This window comes from Miniopterus schreibersii, assembly GCF_964146895.1.
Source record: "Miniopterus schreibersii genome assembly, chromosome: 2".
NCBI lineage: Eukaryota > Metazoa > Chordata > Mammalia > Chiroptera > Miniopteridae > Miniopterus > Miniopterus schreibersii.
Window position 1 is genome coordinate 67,444,874 of NC_138102.1, and position 13,294 is coordinate 67,458,167.

Below are 13,294 nucleotides of genomic sequence, written 5' to 3' on the forward strand. Positions count from 1 at the left end.
GATCCTTCTCCCCAAGTTGAGGAAACTGCTTTGTTAAAAAAATACAAAAAACAAGGCAAGGTGCAGAATAATATTTTGCATAAGTAACATATCCAATTTCATATTAATTGAGAATTAAACTACTGAAAATAAGTATGAGCACTGATTTTTTTATTATGTTTTATTGAAGAATGACTTCTGGAATATTAAAAAAAAAAATAGATGAGATACGTTGGAGAATGTAACCATCTGCTATTGAAAATCTAACTTTGCTTGGTAATTTCCTGGTGTCAGTGTCTCTGGTGATATAATAAATTATAGAAGATCTGAAGTATGGAGATTTAACAATGCTCTAATTAAAATTGCAGCATTTGTACGACAGATGAAGACTATTTCAGAATACATTAATATCAATAAAAACCAAGAAACTAGCCTGGGTGGTTTTTGGAAAGTTGCCAGAGCAGTCACGAGGGTAGAATAATTTGCTCTGTGGCAACAGCAGCACAAAAAGTTTACATCGAGTACCAGTGTCAATTAGAACTAGTTAATGAGATGTAAAAAGCAACATAATAAAGCAGGTATCTTAGGACCCTCCAACTTTTGATTATACTGAGAGAAACTAAGTCTTTGTTGTGAAGAACACAGACAATGTGTTAAAAGCTTAATGAGCAAATGTACTATGAAAGGGAAATAAATTTAACAAATTACTTGCATAGGATCAAAATGCAAAGAGTAGGAAAATATATTTAATAAGGAGAACATTTTTTCTGCTTAAATACTGAATATAAACATATTTTGGAATTTTGACAGATAGTAAATTTATGCAAATTGAAAATTTTTTATAAAGGAAGTTCCTATATGAGAAAGTTCCTGTATCATTAAAAGATAACAATTTCTTCTCAGATTTTGTGAAATACAATACATTATTAAACTACTTAGTTTCAAGGACATATTACCATAAATTGAGTTTGTAAGTTTACAAGTGTAGCTTGTAGTAAAGAGATATCTTGAAAATTAAATATGGATCTTGCACTATATTTTTTAAATTTTTAAATTTAAAATGTATAGAGTAGTTTAATTTGCTTGGTGCTGTATCATGCTTCCCCAGTAGCATTTTATGATAAATATTTTAAATGATACATGCTAATAAAAATCAACAACTAATACATAGTCAATAGCAGAGCTTTAAAGATCTCCATTGAAAACTGTTATAGCAAAGCATTACAGCAAGGAGTTTATCATACATTTTTTAAGATGTAAGGAAGATTCAATAAAACATAGAGGATCTGCAGATGCTCCTCAGCTTATGATGGAATTATGTTTCCATAAATAGTAAGTTGAAAACATCATAAGTCAAAAATGTATTTAATACACCTAACCTACTGAACTTCAGAGCTTGGCCTAGCCTATCCTAAATGTAGTCAGACATTGAACATTAGCCGACTGTTGGCAGTTATTGAGTTTCATCTCAAGAGTAACGTCTTGCTCTTCTTTCTTGAACCAGAAACAGGAGACACAGGTATGGGTGTTTTGTAGTCATGATGGGATGGAAAGACCCAAAACACAATATCCACAAAACACTGGCAAAACAGTACACTGTTGTTAACGCTAACCACCGAATGGCTCATTGGAAGCCCCAGGTAGCCTAGCTGCTGCTGCTCAGCACAAAATCCTAAAGTCAAAAAAATCAAGTCCAACCACCATGGGCTGGACACTCTGTATAGCTCTCATACTCATTTTTTGTTGTTGTTGTTAAAGATAAAGTGCTTTAAAATAACACAGAAGGGACTTCTTCTTGGTAATAGCAGGAGAAGGCACAGAGAGTTCTCATGCCAGTGGAGAATTATGAGTCAATAACATGAATAAAACTGGAAACCCAGAGTAGAGACCCCAGAATTTGAGAGTGCTTTTCCCTTACAGAGATCTGCTTATTAAAAGGGTCACCCGAGGTATAAGAAGTTAAGGAAACTTTCCATATTCTGATGGAACTAGGGAGGCAAAAGTTGAAATCTCGGGCCTGTGGAAGAGACACCATATTCTGCTGTACCCTAGTGTTAGAAAGCACTGGGAACACTTTTGTCAATTACTCAAGTCCAGTTTGGGATGATCTCAACCCTTCTCATTGGATTAGGGTAAAGGAAGATTACTAATGCTCTCAGTGTACTGCCTGCTACACATAAATAGTCTCTTAAGAAAAATATTTTAAGCCTTATATTACTTCCATAATGTTTCTAGAGGTATGCAAGTTAGACTGTACTAAGATAGAAAATTATAGCCCAAAATGCATTTTTTAGAAGAAAAAATTGTGTACACATATATCTAAAAATTGTAATCAAAGAAGAATTTAATCTGAAGTAAAAGAAAGGAAAGAGTAAAGATCAGAGAAGAAAATGATTAAAAAAACATAACATCATGGTGAATAGTGATAAATAATGTTTCTTTGTAAAGTAATAACAAAATTGATACATTTATGACCTCAGATGAGGGTTATAAGGTATGTTAGAAATTTGGTACCAAACTATCCATTCTGCTCCCACTCCACCAAAATAACATTATGTCTGTAAGTAATATAATTCTGCTATAATTACATGACAAGACAATTATATTTTCAGAAAGTAAAGAGATACAATCCTTACTATGTTGTCAATAAAATATTAGGGGCCAAAGTGTGCTACCTATTTTATTTTTTTATTTAAAACATATAAAAAACTCCTTTGAGTTTCTAATTTAAGACAATAAAATAAAATTAAAGAATTATAACTATGATATGCAAACTCCAACATGAAAGCCTGGTTAACATTTGTTCGCTTGAATATTGCTTATTTCAGTGGAGTACAACTTATCAAATAAGATATTGGCAGCTGGTGATTGGCAGTAATATAATGCACTTGGTTTGAGAAAACCTCTAACATTACTAAAATCTAAGTCACAAAAATTGCATCTGTGAAACTGAAATTAAGTTACTTAAATCTTACTAGAATACAAATTTTTATTCTAGGAATTTTATTTTTTAATACCAATAAACTTATCCTAGTTAAAACATTGAAGCAGAAATATATGTCACTCATTTAGCCAGTGATTATATGGCTTTTTGTAAGAATATTTCTTAATAATCATATATATATTATTAATATTATAACTTTGAGGTGGACTGCAAGTTCCTTAAGTAAAGAGAATGGTTCATAGATTTTTTAAAAATCTGATACATAATATCTCAGGTTACTCTACATATAAATAGGTGCTCAGCTAATATTTATTGGAATGAATGTGTAAATGATTGTTGAGTTTAGCTAAAGCCACTACATGGTATTGCTGCTTCTGCACGCATTTTGTTTGGCAAAGCGGTCTCCAGTGACCTTAAACTGGCACTAAGCCCCTCAAGCTCTGGCATTCCCTAGATAGCAGCAGTGCACAGAGTCACAAGCAAATATAAGTTCCTGGTATGACTTTCCCTATACCTTTTGCAATCAACAATCTCCCCTGACCTCAGTGTTTGCATGCCACCTCTTGTGCCTCTTAGATAAGACCCCAGGGGGCTTACCAAAACTTCACTCTTTTGGTTGGAATTGACCAATCTGGCTCTGGATTGTGAACCCCAAAACATTCTATTCACAGACCCGAATAAAGGCATGTGCCCCAGGTCCTGCCTCTCTCTCTCCATGTGCTCTTTGCCTTGACTTCCTCAGGTGGCTCTTCAAGGCATGATGGGTACTTTATCCAGGACCTGTGGGTAACAGACGTCTCTATCAATTTCTCTTGTATTCTTTCACTGAACCACTATTGCTCCACTTAACAAGTGTGAATTTTACAGTGATGGAATAAAAAAAAATGATTAAATTTTCATGTATTGAGACTTACCCCTAAATTATTTTTTGACAGAGCTAATCCAGCATAAGGGAAATAAAGACCATATAATTTTTTAAAATTACTTTTAATCAAATTAAGTCAATCAAAAATCAATTTTTGATTAGTAAACAGAATATTCTAGTATGTCAGAAAATAGCCTTTATATCACAACCTTGCTTTCAACTTATCAAGTTTTGCAAAACTATATATTCTTCACCCTGGCTCATATAAAGTAGGTGAAAAGTAAATATAAAAGATATAAAATAAAATAATAAGTGACCCATAGGAATTAAGGAAGCTAAAAAAAAAAACAGTAAAATTTCATTTTAAATCTATTCGTGACAATTTCTGTCTTAGCCAGTTGGTTTGCTATGGAGGCTAGGAAGTCCAAGATCAAGGTACCCGCAGGTTCAGTGTTTTGTGAGAATCCAAGGAATACGCATTTTAATGTCACGTGTTTGGGCAGCATGAAGTCACCCACTCGCCCTCACTTGCCCCTTAATACGTGGGTTCATTCTGTCCACTGCCTCTGTACACACAGAGCTGAAGTGTTTTGGATGTTTCAACCATCTATTATGAGGAAGAATTTATTATCGAGACAGGCAGACATTGATCTGGAAGGCTTTCAATACTCGTTCATTTTCTATCCATCACCTAGGTGAAACTAAAATTACTTATTAAGAGCTCATTTTGCTTTCCAGAGCCTGCATGACTACATTTGCTCAGAGTCATTTGGTGACATTCTCTTCTTCGAGTTTCACTCTATCAGAATATCAAACTGTTTGTAATCTCCTTTCCCATTTGTCTCTGTTTAAGTTATCATCACTTGTTCTATAACTTTTCTTAGCCTTTATCGTCTTAACTTCCTAATCTTATCTTGATGTACTCTCCCAGTACAAGTTTTACTTAAAAGCTTTGCTTTTAAAAAAGGGTTTTAAATAATTATCTACAAGTTTCCAATAATAAGAAAAATGCCTTGACGTAACTGTCAGTCAAAAAACATGTTGAGCCATTGCTTGATAAAAGCCCTTGTTATTTTAAAGGTAAAATATCATCTGGGTGTGATAATTCCTGAAACCACAATTAGTCATTCATATATAAAAACTATAACATAACCAAAATACACTTTTACCGAGTTCTCTTATATTTTACAAGATGATATAATTGGGTATGTAAATAAAACTTATTGCAATAATTAGATTTAGAGTTTGCATCCTATCTTATAATTTTAGATCTTTGAGAAAATAATTTTCCCTCAATTGTGTGTCCTGACTAATTAGAAAAATGTTAAATAGCATCTAAGTTGTGTATCAGAGCTCACAATTAGATGTGAGCATATTAGATATTAACATATGAGATATATGTTTACATGTGTAAGCATACTGAAATTTTAGAAGAATGTTTGTTATGCAAAATATTTTTTTAAATTATATAAATTTAATATTACACTCAATCATATCACTCCTAACACATTTATCTCTACTAAATTTTTTTCTAGTAATAAATTCTACCACTTATTAAGTATTGTATGTATGTCCATGACAAACATTTTAATGCTTTCTCACCAAGTGCTCACAATAAATAACTTTTAGAAAGCCATAGCAATATAATTGTTTACAAAATAAAATTGCCTTTTTTAAGCCTTAAAAGTCTCATATGAATGTGAATTATGTTTAACTAGAGTATTGCCTTGACCTCACATTTCTGATTTTTTTGAGGAGCAAAAACATAAGCAATTTGTATATAGGTCAATTGAATTGATATCCCTCACATGGCAAATTAGTTGGGACTTATTTTTCCATATTTTTCTGCCTCTGTGAAAGTTTCAAATAAGAATATTTGTACTATCTTTCATTTGATTTTCTGACTTTATAAACCCACTCTTTTTCAGCTGACTCAACTCTCTTGTCAAATGTTTCTGATGTCTATAAATATTTTGTTAAAATCAACTTCTCTGTTTAGACTGCCCATCTTAAGCCTCCATTGACCCTGGAAAGATATTCATTCATTCATTCATTCATTCATTCATTCATTCATTCATTCATTCATTCCTCTACTCAATAAATACTTATGGAATGTCTACTCAATGTCAGGTATTTACTTAGGCATTTAACAGAGGTTTACAAATTAAACAGGCATATCTCTGTGGTTATTCAGTTTAATTTGCATTCTGGAACATCTCTATTTAATGACACATTTGGTAAGTTCTGTCTTTCTTACCCCAAACAAGAATGACTATTTGCTCCCAGACAGTTAGATATTTCCTATTTGTCCTTCCTTGGTCTTTATTCTTTATCCTATAAAAATCTTCCTGCCTTCTACCCCTGTAGAGGAGGTCATTGAGACATGGTTGACCTTAAGAACTGGATCCAGGCAATCAGAAGTTCCTTACTCCCTCCCCTATCCTTGGAATGTATGTTCCTCTCTTTTCTCACACTAGGACCATTTCAAATACATAAGTTTAAGAGAAAAAATGTGTTGTCAAGACCCCCTGGACTGAATATAGAACTGAACTCAGTTAAGGCCGCTGTATAAACTTAAAAAAATTTGGTGTGCAGGTGTGGAGATGTATTTGTTTTGTAACCACCCAAGAAAGCCTCATTTGTAAATTTCCTTGTTTATTAAACTTGCCACCTACCAATCTGCAGTGGTTCCCCTTTTTTGGGTCTCTTCTTGCCCTTTGAGTATGGGATCAGTTTGCAAACCAACAGTCCCATTTTCCAGTTTTCTGAGAGTACACTGCCAACTTCATGAGTGTTAAATAAAATTTGATTGCATTAAGTAAATTTTTAAAAATTATTTTTAAGAGTTTTTGGCAATCAAGAATGAGATCTGAAGCTTACTGATAATAACCTATGGGAAATTGCTAATGGGAGTCTCAAAAGTCAAAACTGCAAAATTTGTGGGCATGGCCAAGCACATAAAAGCTGTGAGAGCACTTACTACCTAACTCTAAGACTCCCATGCTAGGATAAATTGGTTATGGAACAGGTGAGATTGACACTAGTGCACCCACCAAAGTAAAGAAAAATTCTGTGCAACAAGGTACACTGTAAAATATCGCAAAAGTCCCCGAGTGAGTGGTACATTCCTCTTTGGTATGAATTTGGCTCCACAAAACCCATGGTATAGCTAAGAAATGGTATACTCAGGGATAGTTATTGCCTTCTTGTTTGTTTGTCTTGTTTTGTATACTGAGAACTTGGCTTGGCTTTCTGCCTGCCTGCATAAAACTTCACTTAACTGATTCTTATTTGGAGTATGCAATAGTATATTAATTCTCAACCACAGGTCTACACACACACACACACAAGCACAGGCCCACTCTCTCAAAGTTTAAAATTTTGTGGTATATATAATATATATTGATGGTTTTATATATAGACTGGCCATAGAATTTACTGTTTAATCTTAGATCATTTTGAGAATAATAAAACATACTATTAGCAATAATTGCAAAATCTTAGGAATAAACCTGGATTAGTTCTAAGGAAAGTGTGAACAACACAAGAGATTACTTTGAAATAGGATTATTTTTGTTGCTATTCCAAATTTAGGTTACTAATCCTAAACCTTTTAGGTTTAGTACTGTTTCAATACAAGACATAGTTGTCAGTTAAAGTATAGTACCTAGCCCGGCCAGGCATGTCTCAGCAGTTGAGCATCAACCTAGGATCCAGGAGATCGAGGTTCGATGCCCGGTCAGGGCACATGCCCTGGTTGTGGGCTCGATCCCCAGTAGGGGGCTTGCAGGAGGCAGCCAATCAATGATGACTCTCTCCCATCATTGATGTTTCTATCTCTCTCTCCCTTCCTGTCTCTGAAATCAATAAAGATATATTTAAATATATATATATAGTACCTATTACTCATACATGTTCTCTCTTTTATTCACACACATTAAACAACAAATCAATATTTTTACCACTTAAATTTATTCAATTGAAAATGTAAAGGAGATAAAAAGTGATTTTTAATAGGTTATTTAAATTTTTTTTAAATCTGTGTTTTTAAATTACATTTTCATTTTCTATTTATATGTACTCTAAATTTTTTCTCTTTATGGGAAATTTGATTAACATTTCCTATTTTTTATTCCATGTCTTCTACCCTTTAGGGTATGTTTTTTCAAATCTTATCATTCTAAGAGAAATAAACTTCTTTTTATTTCAGTTATATTTCCTCAAGATAATTTTTATAGCCTTTTCTTATAAGTAATATTTATAACACCTTCCAAGCTAGTATCACATTCAAATTCAATAAAATTAATGTTCATAACTCTTGTAAGAAATACAATTGTCTGTTGAAATTAGAATGCCAAAAATTATAAGAATGATTTTCAACTAAATATATTTCCTGGCTAAATAATTTAACCTGTTTTTTATTTTTATTTTTTCAGAATATTTTGGGTTATTTTTTGGTATACATTTAAGTGAATTTATAATAATTTGTTTTTATGTTTAGTGAAATTTGAGAGGCTTATAGTAGTTGAAATATACAATGGTACCCATCCATAATTCAAAAAAATAATTCACTAACATTTTATAATTTTGAATAAAATCTACAACCTGAGTCTACATAATCATGGGACAACCAGAAGTAAAATTTACTATGGATTTATATATGACATGTCAAGAATTCATATTTTCCAGCTTTACATATAACCAAAATTGAGACTATTCTTGCATTTGCAATAAAGAAAATCACATGAGGGCAACACATGGCTATAATTTCTTTTTCTCTCAATATTTTATTCTACACTGTTGTGTTTTATACTTTGTTTTTATTCATTTCTTTTGTCCTGCCACTCTAGATTCTTTTATCATTTCCTACTTTTTCTCTTTGGGTTCCAACTTTTCGATATTATTTTTGTAAAATTTTTAAATATTTAACCCAGTTTTTCCTTTCACTTTTGTTCACTACTCAACAAATTCAATTCAAAATATATTTACTATGTTCCTATTTCATGCAATGTATTATATGACCTGATGTGTTTATATAGTACATAAAACTTACTGTCTTTTGAAAGAGATAGGTATTCAGGCTGTCATGATATTGTGATAATTATAAGAAAAAATTATCAATTCAATTAGAGTAAAAAAAAAGCAGAAAACACTAATGCAGTTTGAAAAGCTGGATGGATATTTTATAAAAGGTTTTCAAAAAAAGATCATTGTAGCATATCTTGGAGTTAATAAGATGAAGAGAACTGAAAAGTGTTATTTCTCCTCTTTCATTTATGATTTTGTTTATTTGAGTCTTCTCTTTTTTGCTTTTTTCTTGATGAGTCTGGTTAAAGTCTTGTCAATCTTTTTATAATTTCAAAGAACAAGTTCTTGGTTTCATTAGTCTTTAGTATTGTCAGTTAGATTCTGTTTCATTCATTTTTTTCCTCCGATCATTATTATTTCCTTTCTTCTACTCACTTTAGGCTTTGTTAGTTGTCATTTTTATAGTTCCTTTAAAGGTAAAGTTGGATTCTTTGTTTGAGATTTTCTTGGTTCTTGCAGTAGGATTGTAATGCTATGAATTTCCCTCTTAGGCCTGCTTTTGCTATGTCCCATAGATTTTAGGCTGTTGTGTTCTAATTTTCATTTATTTCATGGTATCTTTTGATGTCTACTTTGAACTCATTGACCTATGTATTTTTTAGTCACATCTTATTTGGCCTCTGAGTCTTTGAGTGTTTTTCAGTTTTTTTCTTATAAATGATTTCTAGCTTCATATTATTACGGTCAGAGTAGATGTTTGATATGATTTAAAGCTTCTTAAAATTAATGAGATTTGTTTTATGTCCTACAAGTGACTCCACAGAAATAAAAAGGATTGTAACAAAATATTTTGAATCTTTATATGCTAAATTGGATTATCTGGATGAAATGAATACATTTCTAGAAACATACAATCTATAATACATCATCTGTATATTGTATTACATGTTCACCACCCCAGGTCAGGTCCCTTTCCATAACCATTTATGCCTCTTTTACCCTCTCCTGCCTCCCTCACCCCAATTTCCCTCTGGTAATGGCCACATTATTGTTTGCCAATAAGTTTTTGTTTGTTTGTTTTCTTTTGTTTTTTGCTTAAGTCCTTCACTTTTTTCACTGAGTACCACTGCCCTCTCCCTTCAGACAGCTATGAGACTGTTTCTATTTTGTTTATTAGTTTATTTTGTTCATTAGATTCCACATATAAGTGAAATCATATGGTATTTGTCTTTCTCTGACTGGCTTATTACACTTAACATAATAATCTCCAAGTGCATCTATGTTGTCACAAAAAGTAAGATTTCCTTCATTTTTATGACTGAGTAGTATTCCATTGTGTAAACGTATCATAGCTTTTTTATCCACTCATCTACTGATGGGCACAAAATCCTGGTTGGTGTAAATATGCTGCAGTGAACATAGGAATGCTTATATCTTTTAAGATTAGTATTTTGGATTTCTTCAGATAAATTCCCAGAAGTGGAATCACTGAGTCATAAGTCAGTTGCATTTTTAATTTTTTGAGATAACTCCATACTGCTTTCAACAGTGTTTGCACCAATCTCCATCCCAACATTGCACAAGAGTTCCTTTTTCTCCACATCTTCTCCAGCACCTATTGTTGATTTATTGATGATAGCCAAACTAACAAGTGTGAGGTGATATCTCATTGCAGTTCTAATTTGCATTTATCTGATTATGAGTGGTATTGAGCAGTTTTTCACATGGCTATTGGTCATCTGTATGTCCTCTTTGGAGAAGTGTTTATTTGGGTCTTTTGTCCATTTTTAATTGGATTGTTTGTCTTCCTGGTGTTGAGTTGTGTAAGTTCTCTATATATTTTGGAAATCAACCCCTTATCAGATGTATCATTGGTGAATATGTTCTTCTATACAGTGGGTTCCATTTTTATTTTATTGATGGTTTCCTTACCTGTGCAGCAGTTTTCAGTTTGATGTAGTCTCATTTGTTTATTTTTCCTTTGTTTCCCTGACCTAGGAGATATATTGGTAAAAATACTGCTATGAGAGATGTCTGAGATTTTACTGCCTATATTTTCTTCTAGTATTTTTTTGGTTTTATAACTTACATTTAAATATTTTATCCATTTTGAGTTTATTCGTGAGTATGGCGTAAGTTGGTGGTCTAGTTTCACTTTCACATGTATGTCTAATTTTTCCCGATACCATTTATTGAAGACACTGTCTTTACTCCATTGTATGCTCTTGCTTCTTATGTCAATATTAATTGACCATAGAGAAATGGGTTGACTTCTGGGTTCTCTGTTCTATTCCATTGATCTATATGCCTGTTCTTATGCCAGTACCAGGCTGTTTTGATTACAATGGCCTTGTATTATAGTTTGATATCTGGTGTTGTCATACCTCCAACTTTGTTCTTTTTTCTTAAGATTACTGAAGCTCTTCTGAGCCTTTTGTGGTTCCACATAAATTTTTGGAACATTTGTTCCAGATGTGTGAAACATGCCATTGGCATTTTAATAAGAATTGTATTAAATCTATACATTGTTTTAGGTAGTGTGGACATTTTAATGATGTTAATTCTTCCTATCCATGAACATGGACTATTTTCCCCTTATTTGTACCTTTCTTGATTTCTTTCTTCATTGTCCTGTATTCTGAGTACAGATCTTTACCTCCTTGGCTAATTTTATTACTAGGTACCTTATTTTTGTTGTTGTTGTTGCATTAGTAAATGGGATTGTTTTTTTAGTTTCTCTTTCTGAGTTTATTTTTGGTGTATATAAATTCTATAGATTTCTGAATACTTATTTTGTATCCTGCTGCTTTGTTGAATTCATTTATTAGATCTAGTAGGTTTTTGTCAAGTCCTTAGGGTTTTCTATGTACAGTATCATGTAATCTGGGAATAATGACAGTTTTACTCTCTCCCTTCCAATTTGCATGTCTTTTATTCCTTTTCTTGTCTGATCATTATGGCTAGGATTTCCAGTACTATGTTGTATAAGAGTGGTGAAAGCTGACATCCCTGTCTTGTTCCTGATCTTAAGGAAAACACTTTTAGTTTTGCCTATTGAGTATGATGTCAGCTGTAGATTTCTCAAATGTGGCCTTTATTATATTGCGGTATGGTCCCTCTCTTCCCTCTTTGGTGAGTTTTTATGATAAATGGGTGATACTCAAATTTATTGTCATGGAAGTTTTACATCACATTTAAATTGACATTTTCATTTTAAAATAGAATACTGATAGAGAAAAACACACTAAATAATGCATAAATTAATGAGGAAATAACTCTATGTAAGTGGATAGATGCCACTGCTTTTGAAGTAGAACAAAATATGTTGGAGAATAAATTTTTAGGAGTAGATAATATGTTCAGATGAGTTGTAGTTACCATTGGGAATCATGTTTAGACCTCTCTTTGGTAGAGGTATATAATCATAAGAATAAAGGTTTTCATAAACCTAGACATATATAGGGTTCAAAATATCTTTTGAATATTAGAGTAAGAAGGAAAAGTGTTAAGGGTGTGTTCCTGATAATTTGGGTTAAGAGTCAAAAAAATGAAGCAGAGCCAACCATAAAAATTAAACCTGACATAAAGGGAGGCACATGTTTAGAGCTTGTAGTGTAAAGGAAATAAGAAGAAAATGTTGAAAAGTTATTCCATAAAAAGTCATTTCAGATGTCATAAGCATGAAAAAAAAAGTGCCCAGGTGATAACCACGAGGGCATCATGCATGACACTATTCAGAAGAGCCGCATTGGAGAGTTTGGTCAGAAATCACATTTCTAAGATTGAGGAAGTGAATAAGGATAAGAAAAATAAACACTAAAAATAATAATTAAACTTTAAAATTACAAAACAATTTCAGTTACTTGATTCTGCCCATTCTCTAAATTATACTTGTTCTTAAAATATGTCCTTAGAGACCCTCAACAGCTATAAGAAAGGCCAGGCTGACACAGCTTTATCAAATTTTATATACTAAGTTTCAATGATATTGCTATTAAAATTAATTGTTTTCTGTTTTAAGACCCAAAAATGTGAAGATCATTACTCTCAAAGCATCCTTTTTATTAAAAAAGGTTTTTTATTTTACTTCTTTGAAAACAAACCAAGAACTACACAGCTTAAGAAAAATATATAATCATCTTAACAAATAACATAGTGTCCTGTTTTATTTTTTCAAAGAAAAATTGTATTCTTTTCTTACAATCCTTATGTATTATTAAATTATATGGTATAATGTAAATCAAATAAAATTTCTTAAACTTAGAAAATAAAAAGTATAGAAAAACCATACACCTGAAACTAATATAAAATAATATTGAAAGTAAACTACAATTGAAAAATAACATAAAATAAAATATATACATATAGAAAATCATTACATATTTAATAGATAATAAATCAAATTTTAAATATAAACTTCTCTTAAAAACTAAAACCATTTTGACTTTTCTCACTTATTGGGAGACGATTTTCCTGCA